This window comes from Chiloscyllium punctatum, chromosome 36, assembly GCF_047496795.1.
Source record: "Chiloscyllium punctatum isolate Juve2018m chromosome 36, sChiPun1.3, whole genome shotgun sequence".
NCBI classification, from domain to species: Eukaryota; Metazoa; Chordata; class Chondrichthyes; order Orectolobiformes; family Hemiscylliidae; genus Chiloscyllium; species Chiloscyllium punctatum.
In genome coordinates this window covers 1,631,595-1,645,511 of record NC_092774.1, presented here as the reverse complement: position 1 = coordinate 1,645,511, position 13,917 = coordinate 1,631,595, and the positions used below count along the sequence as shown (strand labels likewise).

The following is a 13,917-nucleotide window of genomic DNA, read 5'->3' as shown; positions in this document are numbered from 1 at the left end:
ATTTAGCACGGCCAATCCACCCTAACCTGCACATCCCTGGGCACTATGGGTAATTTAGCACGGCCAATCCACCCTAACCTGTACATCCCTGGGCACTATGGGTAATTTAGCACCGCTGAGCCACAGTGCCCACCAATATACCCCTTCCCTCCTCCAAAAGTTTTCCTTTCGTAGCCCTGTTATCAGGGCGTTCCCACGGGCAACTGAGTCCCGTTCCTGGGAGATACGGGGAGCAGAAGGGGTCCACTCACCAGGACCCGTAGCTGATGTGCCCTTCCTCACCTCAGCCTCCCAAGCCCCCTTCCCTGTCGTCTTTGATGTCCCCGACTGACGCGTCTACCTCGGCCCTCGACGCACCCCGAGGTCCCCCCTTCCCCAACGTCTCGCCGACGGAGGCAGAAAACAGATCCTGCGGACGCTGGAGCAGAAACGCTGGGAGGACGCAGTGGGCCGGGCAGCGTCCGGAGGGGCGGAGTGGTTGTTCGTTCTGGGTGTAACACCTTGTCCGGACTTGAGTTGGGGGGGTGGGGGGGGTTGGCGGGCGGAGGGAGCTGCAGAAACCCGTGGGTGTCGGGCGCCCAACTGGCGACGAATGGGGGAACGGGCGCAGACGGGGCCGGGAGGGAGGGATACCGCCCGGTCGGTCAACGGGAGGAACGATTCCAGGAGGGAAGGGATTCGGTGGCAGGGCCGGGTCGGGGGGGGGGTGGGTGGTGGCATTAACCGGGGGGGAAGGGAGGTCATTTTGAAGTTGAGTGCTCTGAGCAGGGGATGCTCACCAAACGTGCCCCCCGCCCAGCTCCCTGGGGTTTGCGTTCACTCTTCTCTGTGGCCGTGTGTTCCAAAGACCCTCAACCCTCCGAGACTCGGAGGGGAGGGTGGTGTTGCCCTTCATTCTGAGACTCTCTCTCTCTCCTCCTCCTCCTCCTCCCCCTGCCAGCCCTGGGACTCTACCCACGGTGGGGGGCTAGAGGAAGATCACCTCCCCCCTCAGCGTTCACCTTGAAGACCCCCAATCCATCGTTGACCCGTTTGGAGATGTTCGCCCAGGCCCTCCTGGTCCAGGGCGAGGACATTACCGCTTTCCTCGATCAGGTCGTGCTTCTCAACACCAGCGGGTGGCGTCCCGTCCCGGCCTGTCTTTCACCTTCACCAATCCACCCCAACCTGCACATCCCTGGGCACTATGGGATGTGCAGCTTCTTGAAAGTGGAGTCGCAGGGAGATAGGATAGTGAAGGAGGCGTTTGGTATGGTCTCCTTTATTGGTCAGAGTATTGAGTACAGGAGTTGGGAGGTCAGGTTGGGGCTGTACAGGACATTGGTTAGGGCCACTGTTGGAATATCGCGAGCAATTCTGGTCTCCCTGCAACAAGAAGGATGTTGTGAAACTTGAAAAGGTTCAGAAAAGATTTGTCAAAGACTTTACCAGGGTTGGAGAGTTTGAGCTACAGGGAGAGGCTGAACAGGCTGGGGCTGTTTTCCCCGGAGCGTCGGAGGCTGAGGGGGGGACCTTATAGAGGTTTATAACATCATGAGGGACACGGATAGGATAAATAGACAAGGTCTTTTCCCTGGGTTCGGGGTAGTCCAGAACTAGAGGGACATAGGTTTAGGGTGAGAGGGGAAAGATATAAAAGAGACCTAAGGGGCAACATTTTCACACAGAGGGTGGTACGTGTATGGAATGAGCTGCCAGAGGATGTGGTGGAGGCTGGAACAGTTACAACATTTAAGAGGCATTTGGATGGGGATATGAATAGGAAGGGTTTGGAGGGATAGGGGCTGGGTTCTGGCAGGTGGGACTAGATTGGGTTGGGATATCTGGGTCGGCATGGACGGGTTGGGCCGAAGGGTCTGTTTCCATGCTGTACATCTCTGTGACTCTATGAGCCAACCCACTTGACTTCGGGATTTTGACCGTGGTGAACCTCCTCTGCGTCCTCCTCCAGCACCAGTCCGTCCTTTCTCAAGGAAGGAGACCTTAACTGTAGACAGGAGGGATGTTGTGCAAGGGTTCAGGAAAGATTTACAAGGACGTTGCCGGGTCTGGAGGGTTTTGAGGTACAGGGTGAGGCTGGGGCTGTTTTCCCTGGAGCGTCGGAGGCTGAGGGGGGTGACCTGGTTTATAAAACCATGAGGGGGCACGGATAGGGGTAAATAGACAAGGTCTTTTCCCCTCCCCTGGGGGTGGGGGAGTCCAGAACTAGAGGGGGGTAGGTTTAGGGTGAGAGGGGAAAGGAAGTTGAGGGGCAACTTTCTCACCCAGAGGGTGGTGCGTGTGTGGAATGAGCTGCCAGAGGAAGGGGGTGGAGGCTGGTACAATGACAGCATTGAAAAGGTGGATGGGGACAGGGATAGGGAAGGGATTGGAGGGTAATGGGCCAAGGGGCTGGCAAACGGGGACTGGATTAGGTTAGGGATATCAGGGTCAGCTCGGATGGGTTAGAGTCTATTTCCATGCTGGGTGTGACACTATGAGTAACCCTCTTATCGCGCAGTGGCAATTGTTGCCCGCCCCCCGTCTCAAGATTTGGCATTCTTGCAGTGGTGTCCTGATCAGACAAAAGGATCAACAGGACATTCAGCTTCTTCCAGAGCAACCACTTCCGCCACAGAATCCTAATCCTTTCCCGGGCACTCCCGGTTTCCGAGGGTAGGGGGAAAGGAAATCATTGACCCCGAAGCCCTTGTTTCCTGTTATGAAGCTGAAAGTGCGAACTGATCGGTGCTGGGCCCTCTACTTTTTGGCATTTACATAAATGATTTGGGTGCGAGCATAAGAGGGACAGTTAGTCAGTTTGCAGATGACCCCAAAATTGGAGGGTGTAGTGGACAGCGAAGAGGGTTACCTCAGATTACAACAGGATCTGGACCAGATGGGCCAATGGGCTGAGGGGTGGCAGATGGAGTTTAATTCAGATAAATGCGAGGTGCTGCATTTTGGGAAAGCAAATCAGAGCAGGATTTATACACTTAATGGGAAGGTCCTGGGGAATGTTGCTGAACAGAGAGACCTTGGAGTGCAGGTTCATAGCTCCTTGGAAGTGGAGTCGCAGGTCGATAGGATAGTGAAGGAGGTGTTTGGTATGCTCTCCTTTATCGGTCAGAGTATTGAGTACAGGAGTTGGGAGGTCATGTTGCGGCTGCGCAGGACATTGGTTAGGGCCACTGTTGGGATATTGTGTGCAATTCTGGTCTCCTTCCTATCGGAAAGATGTTGTGAAATTTAAAAAGGTTCAGAAAAGATTTATAAGGATGTCGCCAGGGTTGGAGGATCTGAGCTACAGGGAGAGGCTGAACAGGCTGGGGCTGTTTTCCCTGGAGCGCCGGAGGCTGAGGGGTTACCTTATAGAGGTTTATAACATCATGAAGGGGCATGGATAGGGTAAAGAGACAAGGTCTTTCTCCTGGAGTGGGGGAGTCCAGAACTAGAGGGGCATAGGTTTAGGGTGAGAGGGGTAAGATATAAAAGAGACCTAAGGGGCAACTCTTTCACCCAGAGGGTGGTACGTGTATGGAATGAGCTGCCAGAGGATGTGGTGGAGGCTGGAACAGTTACAACATTTAGGAGGCATTTGGATGGGTATATGAATAGGAAGGGTTTGGAGGGATATGGGCCGGGTGCTGGCAGGTGGGACTAGATTGGGTTGGGATATCTGGGTTGGCAGGGACGGGTCTGTTTTCGTGCTGTACATCTTTATGACTCTATACAAGAGAGTGAACATGATTTAGGGACTGAGAGACTAGCAGTCTCTGAGCACACTGAACAATTGAAAACATGCAACATTCAGCTGCTGTGTTCACAGTATTTAGAATTTAACCAATCCGATTAAAGTATGCCCCCGGGATACTAAAACCCAATCGAATTTGAATTTTACTGTTTTAACATCAAGCCGATGAGACGATCCATCGTGCGGGGAATTAACAAAGCAGACATTTTGAAGGTCGGTAAGTGAGAGAGAGAGACCCCCACTTAAAACACTCTCTGTCAAAGGTACCTTTCCTCAGGTGAAACATACTTGCAACGAAAGACTGAAGACAACCCGGGGGGATCGACAGCCAGAGGAAGGAGAAGCCCAGAGAGGCTGTCGGGGTTTTGAGAATTAAGTTGACGTGATTTTAATATATAACAGGCATTTACGGAGTGTCAGGGTTGGGAGTAGTTATTGGGAAATGTTCACTTTTCGAGGGGGGGGGGCTGGTGTGGGTGAGGGGGTGGGGTGCGCAAGGGGTTCCACTCATCGAGCCTCGGAACGGGATGAAGGGTCACGGTGACCGTCACCTCCCGCCCACCACTCCACGTGACTCCATCGCCCCACCCCCTGCAACCCCCACAACACGCGTGGGTCGACTCTTAGCCGCGGGTTGTGGGGGGGGAGGGGATTTATTTTCGACACGGATTAACCGTCCAGTGACGCGGGCGGGCACGGTGGCTCAGTGGTTAGCGCCGCTGACTCACGGCGCCAGGGACCCGGGTCTGATCCCACCCTCGGGGGGGGGGGCGCAACTGTCTGTGTGGAGTTTGCACATTCCCACCACCCCCCCCGCCCTCCACCACGTGGGTTTCCTCTGGGTACTCCAGTTTCCATCCGCAATCCATAGATGTGTAGGTTAGGGGGGATTGGCCGTGCTAAATTACCCATAGTGCCCAGGGATGTGCAGGTTAGGATGGATCGGCCGTGCTAAATTACCCATAGTGCCCAGGGATGTGCAGGTTAGGGTGGGTTGGCCGTGCTAAATTACCCATAGTGCCCAGGGATGTGTAGCTTAGGGTGGGTTGGCCGTGCTAAATTACCCATAGTGCCCAGGGATGTGCAGGTCAGGGTGGATCGGCCGTGCTCAATTACCCATAGTGCCCAGGGATGTGCAGGTTAGGGTGGGTTGGCCGTGCTAAATTACCCATAGTGCCCAGGGATGTGTAGCTTAGGGTGGGTTGGCCGTGCTAAATTACCCATAGTGCCCAGGGATGTGCAGGTTAGGGTGGATTGGCCGTGCTAAATTACCCATAGTGCCCAGGGATGTGCAGGTTAGGGTGGATTGACCGTGCTAAATTACCCATAGTGCCCAGGGATGTGCAGGTCAGGGTGGATTGACCGTGCTAAATTACCCATAGTGCCCAGGGATGTGCAGGTTAGGGTGGATTGGCCGTGCTAAATTACCCATAGTGCCCAGGGATGTGTAGCTTAGGGTGGGTTGGCCGTGCTAAATTACCCATAGTGCCCAGGGATGTGCAGGTCAGGGTGGATCGGCCGTGCTCAATTACCCATAGTGCCCAGGGATGTGCAGGTTAGGGTGGGTTGGCCGTGCTAAATTACCCATAGTGCCCAGGGATGTGTAGCTTAGGGTGGGTTGGCCGTGCTAAATTACCCATAGTGCCCAGGGATGTGCAGGTTAGGGTGGATTGGCCGTGCTAAATTACCCATAGTGCCCAGGATGTGCAGGTTAGGGTGGATTGACCGTGCTAAATTACCCATAGTGCCCAGGGATGTGCAGGTCAGGGTGGATTGACCGTGCTAAATTACCCATAGTGCCCAGGGATGTGCAGGTTAGGGTGGATTGGCCGTGCTAAATTACCCATAGTGCCCAGGGATGTGCAGGTCAGGGTGGATCGGCCGTGCTCAATTACCCATAGTGCCCAGGGATGTGCAGGTTAGGGTGGATTGACCGTGCTAAATTACCCATAGTGCCCAGGGATGTGCAGGTCAGGGTGGATTGACCGTGCTAAATTACCCATAGTGCCCAGGGATGTGTAGGTTAGGGTGGATTGGCCGTGCTAAATTACCCATAGTGCCCAGGGATGTGCAGGTTAGGGTGGATTGGCCGTGCTAAATTACCCATAGTGCCCAGGGATGTGCAGGTCAGGGTGGATTGACCGTGCTAAATTACCCATAGTGCCCAGGGATGTGTAGGTTAGGGTGGATTGGCCGTGCTAAATTACCCATAGTGCCCCAGGGATGTGCAGGTTAGGGTGGATTGGCCGTGCTAAATTACCCATAGTGCCCAGGGATGTGCAGGGTAGGGTGCAGCCTCTTTGATGCTTTTGTCTGATCAGGACACCATTGCAAGAATGCCAAATCTCAAGTGGTAGGGGTAACGACTTAAACCCCGCGATAAGAGGATCACTCATCGTGCCGCATCAGATGTGGAAACAACCCTTCGGCCCGTCCCGTCCGTGCTGACCCTGATATCCCTAACCTAATCCAGTCCCCGTTCGCCAGCCCTTCGGCCCATTACCCTCCAATCCCTTCCTATCCCTGTCCCCATCCACCTTTTCAATGCTGTCATTGTACCAGCCTCCACCCCCTTCCTCTGGCAGCTCATTCCACACACGCACCACCCTCTGGGTGAGAACGTTACCCCTCAGCTCCCTTTCCCCTCTCACCCTAAACCTACCCCCTTCTAGTTCTATCCGTGCCCCCTCATGGTTTTATAAACCAGGTCAGCCTCCGATGCTCCGGGGAAAACAGCCCCGGCCTCTCCCTGTTGCTCAAACCCTCCGTACCCCTTGGCAACGGCCTTGCAAATCTTTCCTGCGCCCTTTCAGGTTTCACAACGTCCTTCCTGGTCTACATTCAGGTCTTCCTTAATTGAGAAAGCTTTTGTACTGGGCTCTGGACCTGGAGGCGGGGGTGCAGGCTGGGGCGCGGTAGGGTATTGAGGAAGGAGTTGAGGAGGAACCTCTTCACTCAGAGGCTGGTGAATTTGTGGAACAGCGAAACAGTCTGAGGCCCCCCTCGTTGGGCGTTTGTAAGGAGCAGAGAGTTTTCCGAACGGTGAAGGACTTTGAGGGTGAGTGGATCTTATTGAATTACAGAGCACGATCGAGGGGGGACCATGAGGGGGCACGGATAGGGGTAAATAGACAAGGTCTTTCCCCCCCCCCCCCCCGGGGTGGGGGGAGTCCAGAACTAGAGGGGGGTAGGTTTAGGGTGAGAGGGGAAAGGGAGCTGAGGGGTAACGTTCTCACCCAGAGGGTGGTGCGTGTGTGGAATGAGCTGCCAGAGGAAGGGGGTGGAGGCTGGTACAATGACAGCATTGAAAAGGTGGATGGGGACAGGGATAGGGAAGGGATTGGAGGGTAATGGGCCGAGGGGCTGGCAAACGGGGACTGGATTAGGTTAGGGATATCAGGGTCAGCACGGACGGGACGGGCCGAAGGGTCTGTGTCCCGTACAGCTCCATGACTCTAAGTGAGACGTACATTCTAAGAGATTCAGAGAGAGAGGGGGGGAGAGATAGAGAGGGAGAGGGAGAGACAGAGAAGGGGAGAGAGAGAGAGACAGAGAGAGAGGGAGAGGGAGAGACAGAGAAGGGGAGAGAGAGAGAGACAGAGAGAGAGGGAGAGGGAGAGGGAGAGACAGAGAAGGGGAGAGAGAGAGAGACAGAGAGAGAGAGAGGGAGAGGGAGAGACAGAGAAGGGGAGAGAGAGAGAGACAGAGAGAAAGAGAGACAGAGAGAAAGAGAGAGGGAGAGGGAGGGACAGAGAAGGGGAGAGAGAGAGAGAGACAGAGAGAGGGAGAGGGAGAGACAGAGAAGGGGAGAGAGAGAGAGACAGAGACAGAGGGAGAGGGAGAGACAGAGAAGGGGAGAGAGAGAGAGACAGAGAGACAGGGAGAGGGAGAGACAGGGAGAGGGAGAGACAGAGAAGGGGAGAGAGAGAGAGACAAAGAGAGAGAGGGAGAGGGGAGAGACAGAGAAGGGGAGAGAGAGAGAGACAGAGAAGGGGAGAGAGAGAGAGACAGGGAGAGAGAGAGAGACAGAGAGAGAGGGAGAGGGAGAGGGAGAGACAGAGAAGGGGAGAGAGAGAGAGACAGAGAGAGAGGGAGAGAGAGAGAGAGGGAGAGGGAGAGACAGAGAAGGGGAGAGGGAGAGACAGAGAAGGGGAGAGAGAGAGAGGGAGAGGGAGAGACAGAGAAAGGGAGAGACAGAGAAGGGGAGAGAGAGAGAGACAGAGAGAGAGAGACAGAGAGAGAGAGAGGGAGAGGGAGAGACAGAGAAAGGGAGAGACAGAGAAGGGGAGAGAGACAGAGAGAGAGAGAGGGAGAATGAGGGACACAGCGAGAGACAGATAGAGAGAAGGAGAGAGAGGGAGAGAGACCGAGAGAGAGGGGGGGGAGGGAGAATGAGGGACACAGTGAGAGAAAGATAGAGAGGGGGAGGGAGAATGAGAGAGGGGGAGGGAGAATGAGAGAGGGGGACAGAGGGAGAGACAGACAGAGAGTGGAGAAGAGAGAGAGAATGAGAGAGAGAGAGAGAGAGAATGAGGGACACAGTGAGAGAGAGAGAGAGGCCGGGCACGGGGTGAAATGACACCATTGGAGGTAGGGACAGGATGGATGGGTCGGCCGAATGGCCTCGACATCCCTGCGAGGGGCCCCCTCCAGGTCACTGGAATGCAGGAAGCAGAAGGCTGTGATGTGGTAACCACCCCCCCCCCCCTCCCTGTTTCCGTGAGGGAAGCTGAGGTTTTCCTGCAGAAACGGTCAGCCCTTTCCCTCCGTCTCTCACTCCCTCCCTCGCTCTGTCCCTCCCTCCCTCGGTGATGTTCCCTCGAGCCTCCGGCACTCAGCGAGTGACCAGCGTCTGATGGGAGGGAGCAGCTCCTTCGCCAACGGGGGGGGGGGGGGGGGGAGTCCCTCTGACCCCCGAACACCCCCACTCTGACCCCTCACCCTCACTCTGACCCCTCACCCTCACACCCTCACACTCCCACACTGACCCCTCACACCCCCACACTGACCCCTCTCCCTCACACTGACCCCTCACCCTCACTCTGACCCCTCACCCTCACACTGACCCCTCACCCTCACACTGACCCCTCACCCTCACACTGACCCCCCTCACACTCCCACACTGACCCCTAACACCCCCACACTGACCCCTCTCCCTCACACTGACCCCTCACCCTCACTCTGACCCCTCACCCTCACACTGACCCCTCACCCTCACACTGACCCCTCACCCTCACACTGACCCCCTCACACCCTCACACTGACCCCTCACCCTCACACTGACCCCTCACACCCTCACACTGACCCCCTCACACCCTCACTCTGACCCCCTCACACCCTCACTCTGACCCCCTCACACCCTCACTCTGACCCCTCACCCTCACACTGACCCCTCACACCCTCACACTGACCCCCTCACACTGACCCCTCACCCTCACACTGACCCCTCACACCCTCACACTGACCCCTCACCCTCACACTGACCCCTCACACCCTCACACTGACCCCCCTCACACCCCCACACTGACCCCTCACACCCTCACACTGACCCCTCACCCTCACACTGACCCCCTCACACCCCCACACTGACCCCTCACACCCTCACACTGACCCCTCACCCTCACACTGACCCCCTCACACTGACCCCTCACACCCTCACACTGACCCCTCACCCTCACTCTGACCCCCTCACACCCTCACACTGACCCCTCATCCTCACACTGACCCCTCACACCCTCACACTGACCCCTCACACCCTCACACTGACCCCTCACCCCCTCACACTGACCCCTCACCCTCACACTGACCCCTCACACCCCCACACTGACCCCTCACACCCTCACACTGACCCCTCACCCTGACCCCCTCACACCCCCACACTGACCCCTCACACCCTCACACTGACCCCTCACAATCACACCCTCACTCTGACCCCCTCACACCCCCACACTGACCCCTCACACCCTCACACTGACCCCTCACACCCTCACACTGACCCCCTCACTCCCTCACTCTGACCCCTCACACCCTCACTCTGACCCCTCACCCTAACTCTGACCCCCTCACACTCACTCTGACCCCTCACCCTCACACTGACCCCCTCACACCCTCACACTGACCCCTCACCCTCACTCTGACCCCCTCACACCCTCACTCTGACCCCCTCACTCCCTCACTCTGATCCCTCACACCCTCACTCTGACCCCCTCACTCCCTCACACTGATCCCTCACCCTCACTCTGACTCCCCTCACACCCTCACACTGATCCCTCACCCTCACTCTGACCCCCTCACACCCTCACTCTGACCCCCTCACACCCTCACTCTGACTCCCCTCACACCCTCACACTGATCCCTCACCCCCACTCTGACCCCTCAAACCCTCACTCTGACCCCTCACCCTCACTCTGACCCCCTCACACTCTCACTCTGACCCCTCACCCTCACACTGACCCCTCACACCCTCACACTGAACCCTCACACCCTCACTCTGACCCCTCACACCCTCACTCTGACCCCTCAACCTCACACTGACCCCTCACACCCTCACACTGACCCCTCACACCCTCACACTGACCCCTCACACCCTCACACTGACCCCGTCACACCCTCACTCTGACCCCTCACACCCTCTCACTGACCCCTCACACCCTCACTCTGACCCCTTCATACCCTCACTCTGACCCCCTCACACCCTCACTCTGACCCCTCACCCTCACTCTGACCCTCTCACCTTCACTCTGACCCCCTCACACCCTCACTCTGACCCCTCACACCCTCACTCTGACCCCTCACCCTCACTCTGACCCTCTCACCTTCACTCTGACCCCCTCACACCCTCACTCTGACCCCTCACCCTCACACTGATCCCCTCACACTGATCCCCTCACACCCCCACACTGATCCCTCAGACCCTCACACTGATCCCTCACCCTCACACTGATCCCCTCACACCCCCACACTGATCCCTCAGACCCTCACACTGATCCCTCAGACCCTCACACTGATCCCTCACCCTCACACTGATCCCCTCACACCCCCACACTGATCCCCTCACACCCTCACACTGATCCCTCAGACCCTCACACTGATCCCTCACCCTCACACTGACCCCCTCACACTGACCCCTCACCCTCACACTGACCCCTCACACCCTCACACTGATCCCTCACCCTCACTCTGACCCCCCTCACCCCCACACTGATCCCCTCACACCCTCACACTGACCCCCTCACACCCTCACACTGATCCCTCAGACCCTCACACTGACCCCTCACCCTCACACTGACCCCCTCACACCCTCACACTGACCCCTCACACCCTCACACTGATCCCTCACCCTCACTCTGACCCCCCTCACCCCCACACTGACCCCCTCACACCTTCACTCTGACCCCCTCACACCCTCACTCTGACCCCACACCCTCACACTGACCCCCCTCACACCCTCACACTGATCCCTCAGACCCTCACACTGACCCCTCACCCTCACACTGACCCCTCACACCCTCACACTGATCCCTCACCCTCACACTGACCCCTCACACCCTCACACTGACCCCCTCACTCCCTCACACTGATCCCTCACCCTCACTCTGACCCCTCACACTGACCCCCTCACACCCCCACTCTGACGCCCTCACACCCTCACACTGACCCCTCACCCTCACACTGACCCCTCACCCTCACTCTGACCCCCTCACACCCCCACTCTGACACCCTCACACTGACCCCTCACCCTCACACTGACCCCTCACCCTCACTCTGACCCCCTCACACCCCCACTCTGACCCCCTCACACCCCCACTCTGACCCCCTCACCCTCACACTGACCCCTCACACCCCCACCCTGACCCCCTCACACCCTCACACTGATCCCTCACACCCCCACTCTGACCCCCTCACACTGACCCCTCACCCTCACTCTGACCCCCTCACACCCTCACACTGACCCCCTCACACCCTCACACTGACCCCTCACACCCTCACTCTGACCCCCTCACACTGACCCCTCACCCTCACTCTGACCCCCTCACACCCTCACACTGATCCCTCACCCTCACACTGATCCCTCACCCTCACTCTGACCCCCTCACACCCCCACTCTGACCCCTCACCCTCACACTGACCCCCTCACACCGACCCCTCACCCTCACACTGACCCCCTCACACTGATCCCTCACCCTCACTCTGACCCCCTCACACCCCCACTCTGACCCCTCACCCTCACACTGACCCCCTCACACCCTCACTCTGACCCCTCACCCTCACACTGACCCCCTCACACTGACCCCTCACACCCCCACTCTGACCCCTCACCCTCACTGACCCCCTCAGACCCTCACTTGGACACCCTCATCCTCACTCTGACCCCTCACATCCCTATTCTGACCACTCACCCTCACTCTGACCCCCGCACACCCTCACTCTGACCCCTCACCCTCACACTTACCCCCTCAGACCCTCACTCTGACCCCTCACACTGACCTCTCACACCCCCACTCTGACCGCCTCACACCCTCACACTGACCCCTCACACTGACCCTTCACCCTCACACTGACCCCTCACCCTCACTCTGACCCCCTCAGACCCTCACACTGACCCCTCACACCCCCACTCTGAACCCTCACCTTCACTCTGACCCCCTCAGACCCTCACACTGACCCCTCACACCCTCAATCTGACCCTTCACACCCTCACACTGACCCCTCACCCTCACTCTGACCCCCTCAGACCCTCACACTGACCCCTCACACCCCCACTCTGAACCCTCACCTTCACTCTGACCCCCTCAGACCCTCACACTGACCCCTCAGACCCTCACACTGACCCCTCACACCCTCAATCTGACCCTTCACACCCTCAATCTGACCCTTCACACCCTCAATCTGACCCCCTCACCCTCACTCTGACCTCTCACTCTAACTCTGACCCCCTCACCCTCACTCTGACCTCTCACTCTGACCCCCTCACCCTCACTCTGACCTCTCACTCACTGACCCCTCACTCTCACCTCTCACTCTGACCCCTCACTCTCACTCTGACCCCTCACTCTCACTCTGACACCCTCATTCTCACTCTGACACCCTGACCCTGACCCCCTCACTCTCACTCTGACCCCTCACCCTCACTTTGACCTTTCACTCTCACTCTGACCCCTCACCCTCACTCTGATCCCCCTCCCCCTCACTCTGACATCTCAACCTCACTCTGACCTCTCACTCTGACCCCCTCATTCTCACTCTCACTCTGACCCCTCATTCTCACTCTGACCCCCCTCACTCTCACTCTGGCCCCCGACCCTCACTCTGACCTCTCACTCTCACTCTGACCCCCTCACACCCTCCCTCTGACCCCCTCGCCCTCACTCTGACCCCCTCGCCCTCACTCTGACCCCCTCGCCCTCACTCTGACCCCCTCGCCCTCACGCTGACCCCTCACTCTCACTCTGACCCCCACAGACCTTCACTCTAACCCTCTTACCTTCATTCTGACCCCCTCACCCTCACTCTGACCCCCTCACATCCTCACTCTGACCCCTTCACCCTCACTCTGACCCCCTCACTCTCACTCTGACCCCCTCACATCCTCACTCTGACCCACTCGCCCTCACTCTGACCCTCTCACCCTCACGCTGACCCCTCACTCTCACTCTGATCCCCTCACACCCTCCCTCTGACCCCTCACTCTCAATCTGACCCCCTCACTCTCACTCTGACCCCCTCATTCTCACTCTGACCCCTCACTCTCACTCTGATCCCTCACCCTCACTCTGACTCCCTCACCCTCACTCTGACCCCCTCACCCTCACTCTGACCCACTCGCCCTCACTCTGACCCTCTCACCCTCACGCTGACCCCCTCACTCTCACTCTGACCCCCTCACTCTAACCCTCACACCCTCACTCTGACCCCCTCACATTCTCACTCTGACCCCCTCACAATCTCACTCTGACCCCCTCACCCTCACTCTGACCCCCTCACCCTCACTCCGACCCCCTCACCCTCACTCTGATCCCCCCACTCTCACTCTGACCCCTCACCCTCACTCTGACCTCTCACTCTCACTGTGACCCCTCATTCTCACTCTGACCCCTCACCCTCATTCTGATCCCCTCAGACCCCTCACTCTCACTCTGACCCCTCACTCTCACTCTGACCCCCCTCACTCTCACTCTGACCCC

The 13,917-nt window shown here is 57.7% G+C and overlaps 1 protein-coding gene across 2 annotated transcripts in view; it reads left to right on the top strand.

The window, feature by feature from the left end:
• Positions 1–6,622: 6,622 nt before the first annotated feature.
• LOC140461114 (protein lifeguard 1-like) overlaps positions 6,623–13,917 on the top strand; it is a 54,128-nt gene continuing 46,833 nt past the window's right edge. For both annotated transcript variants that reach the window (XM_072555879.1, XM_072555878.1), the window contains exon 1: positions 6,623–6,791. The gene's annotated coding sequence lies outside the window, so the exon portion shown is untranslated. The remainder of the gene's footprint in view (positions 6,792–13,917) is intronic.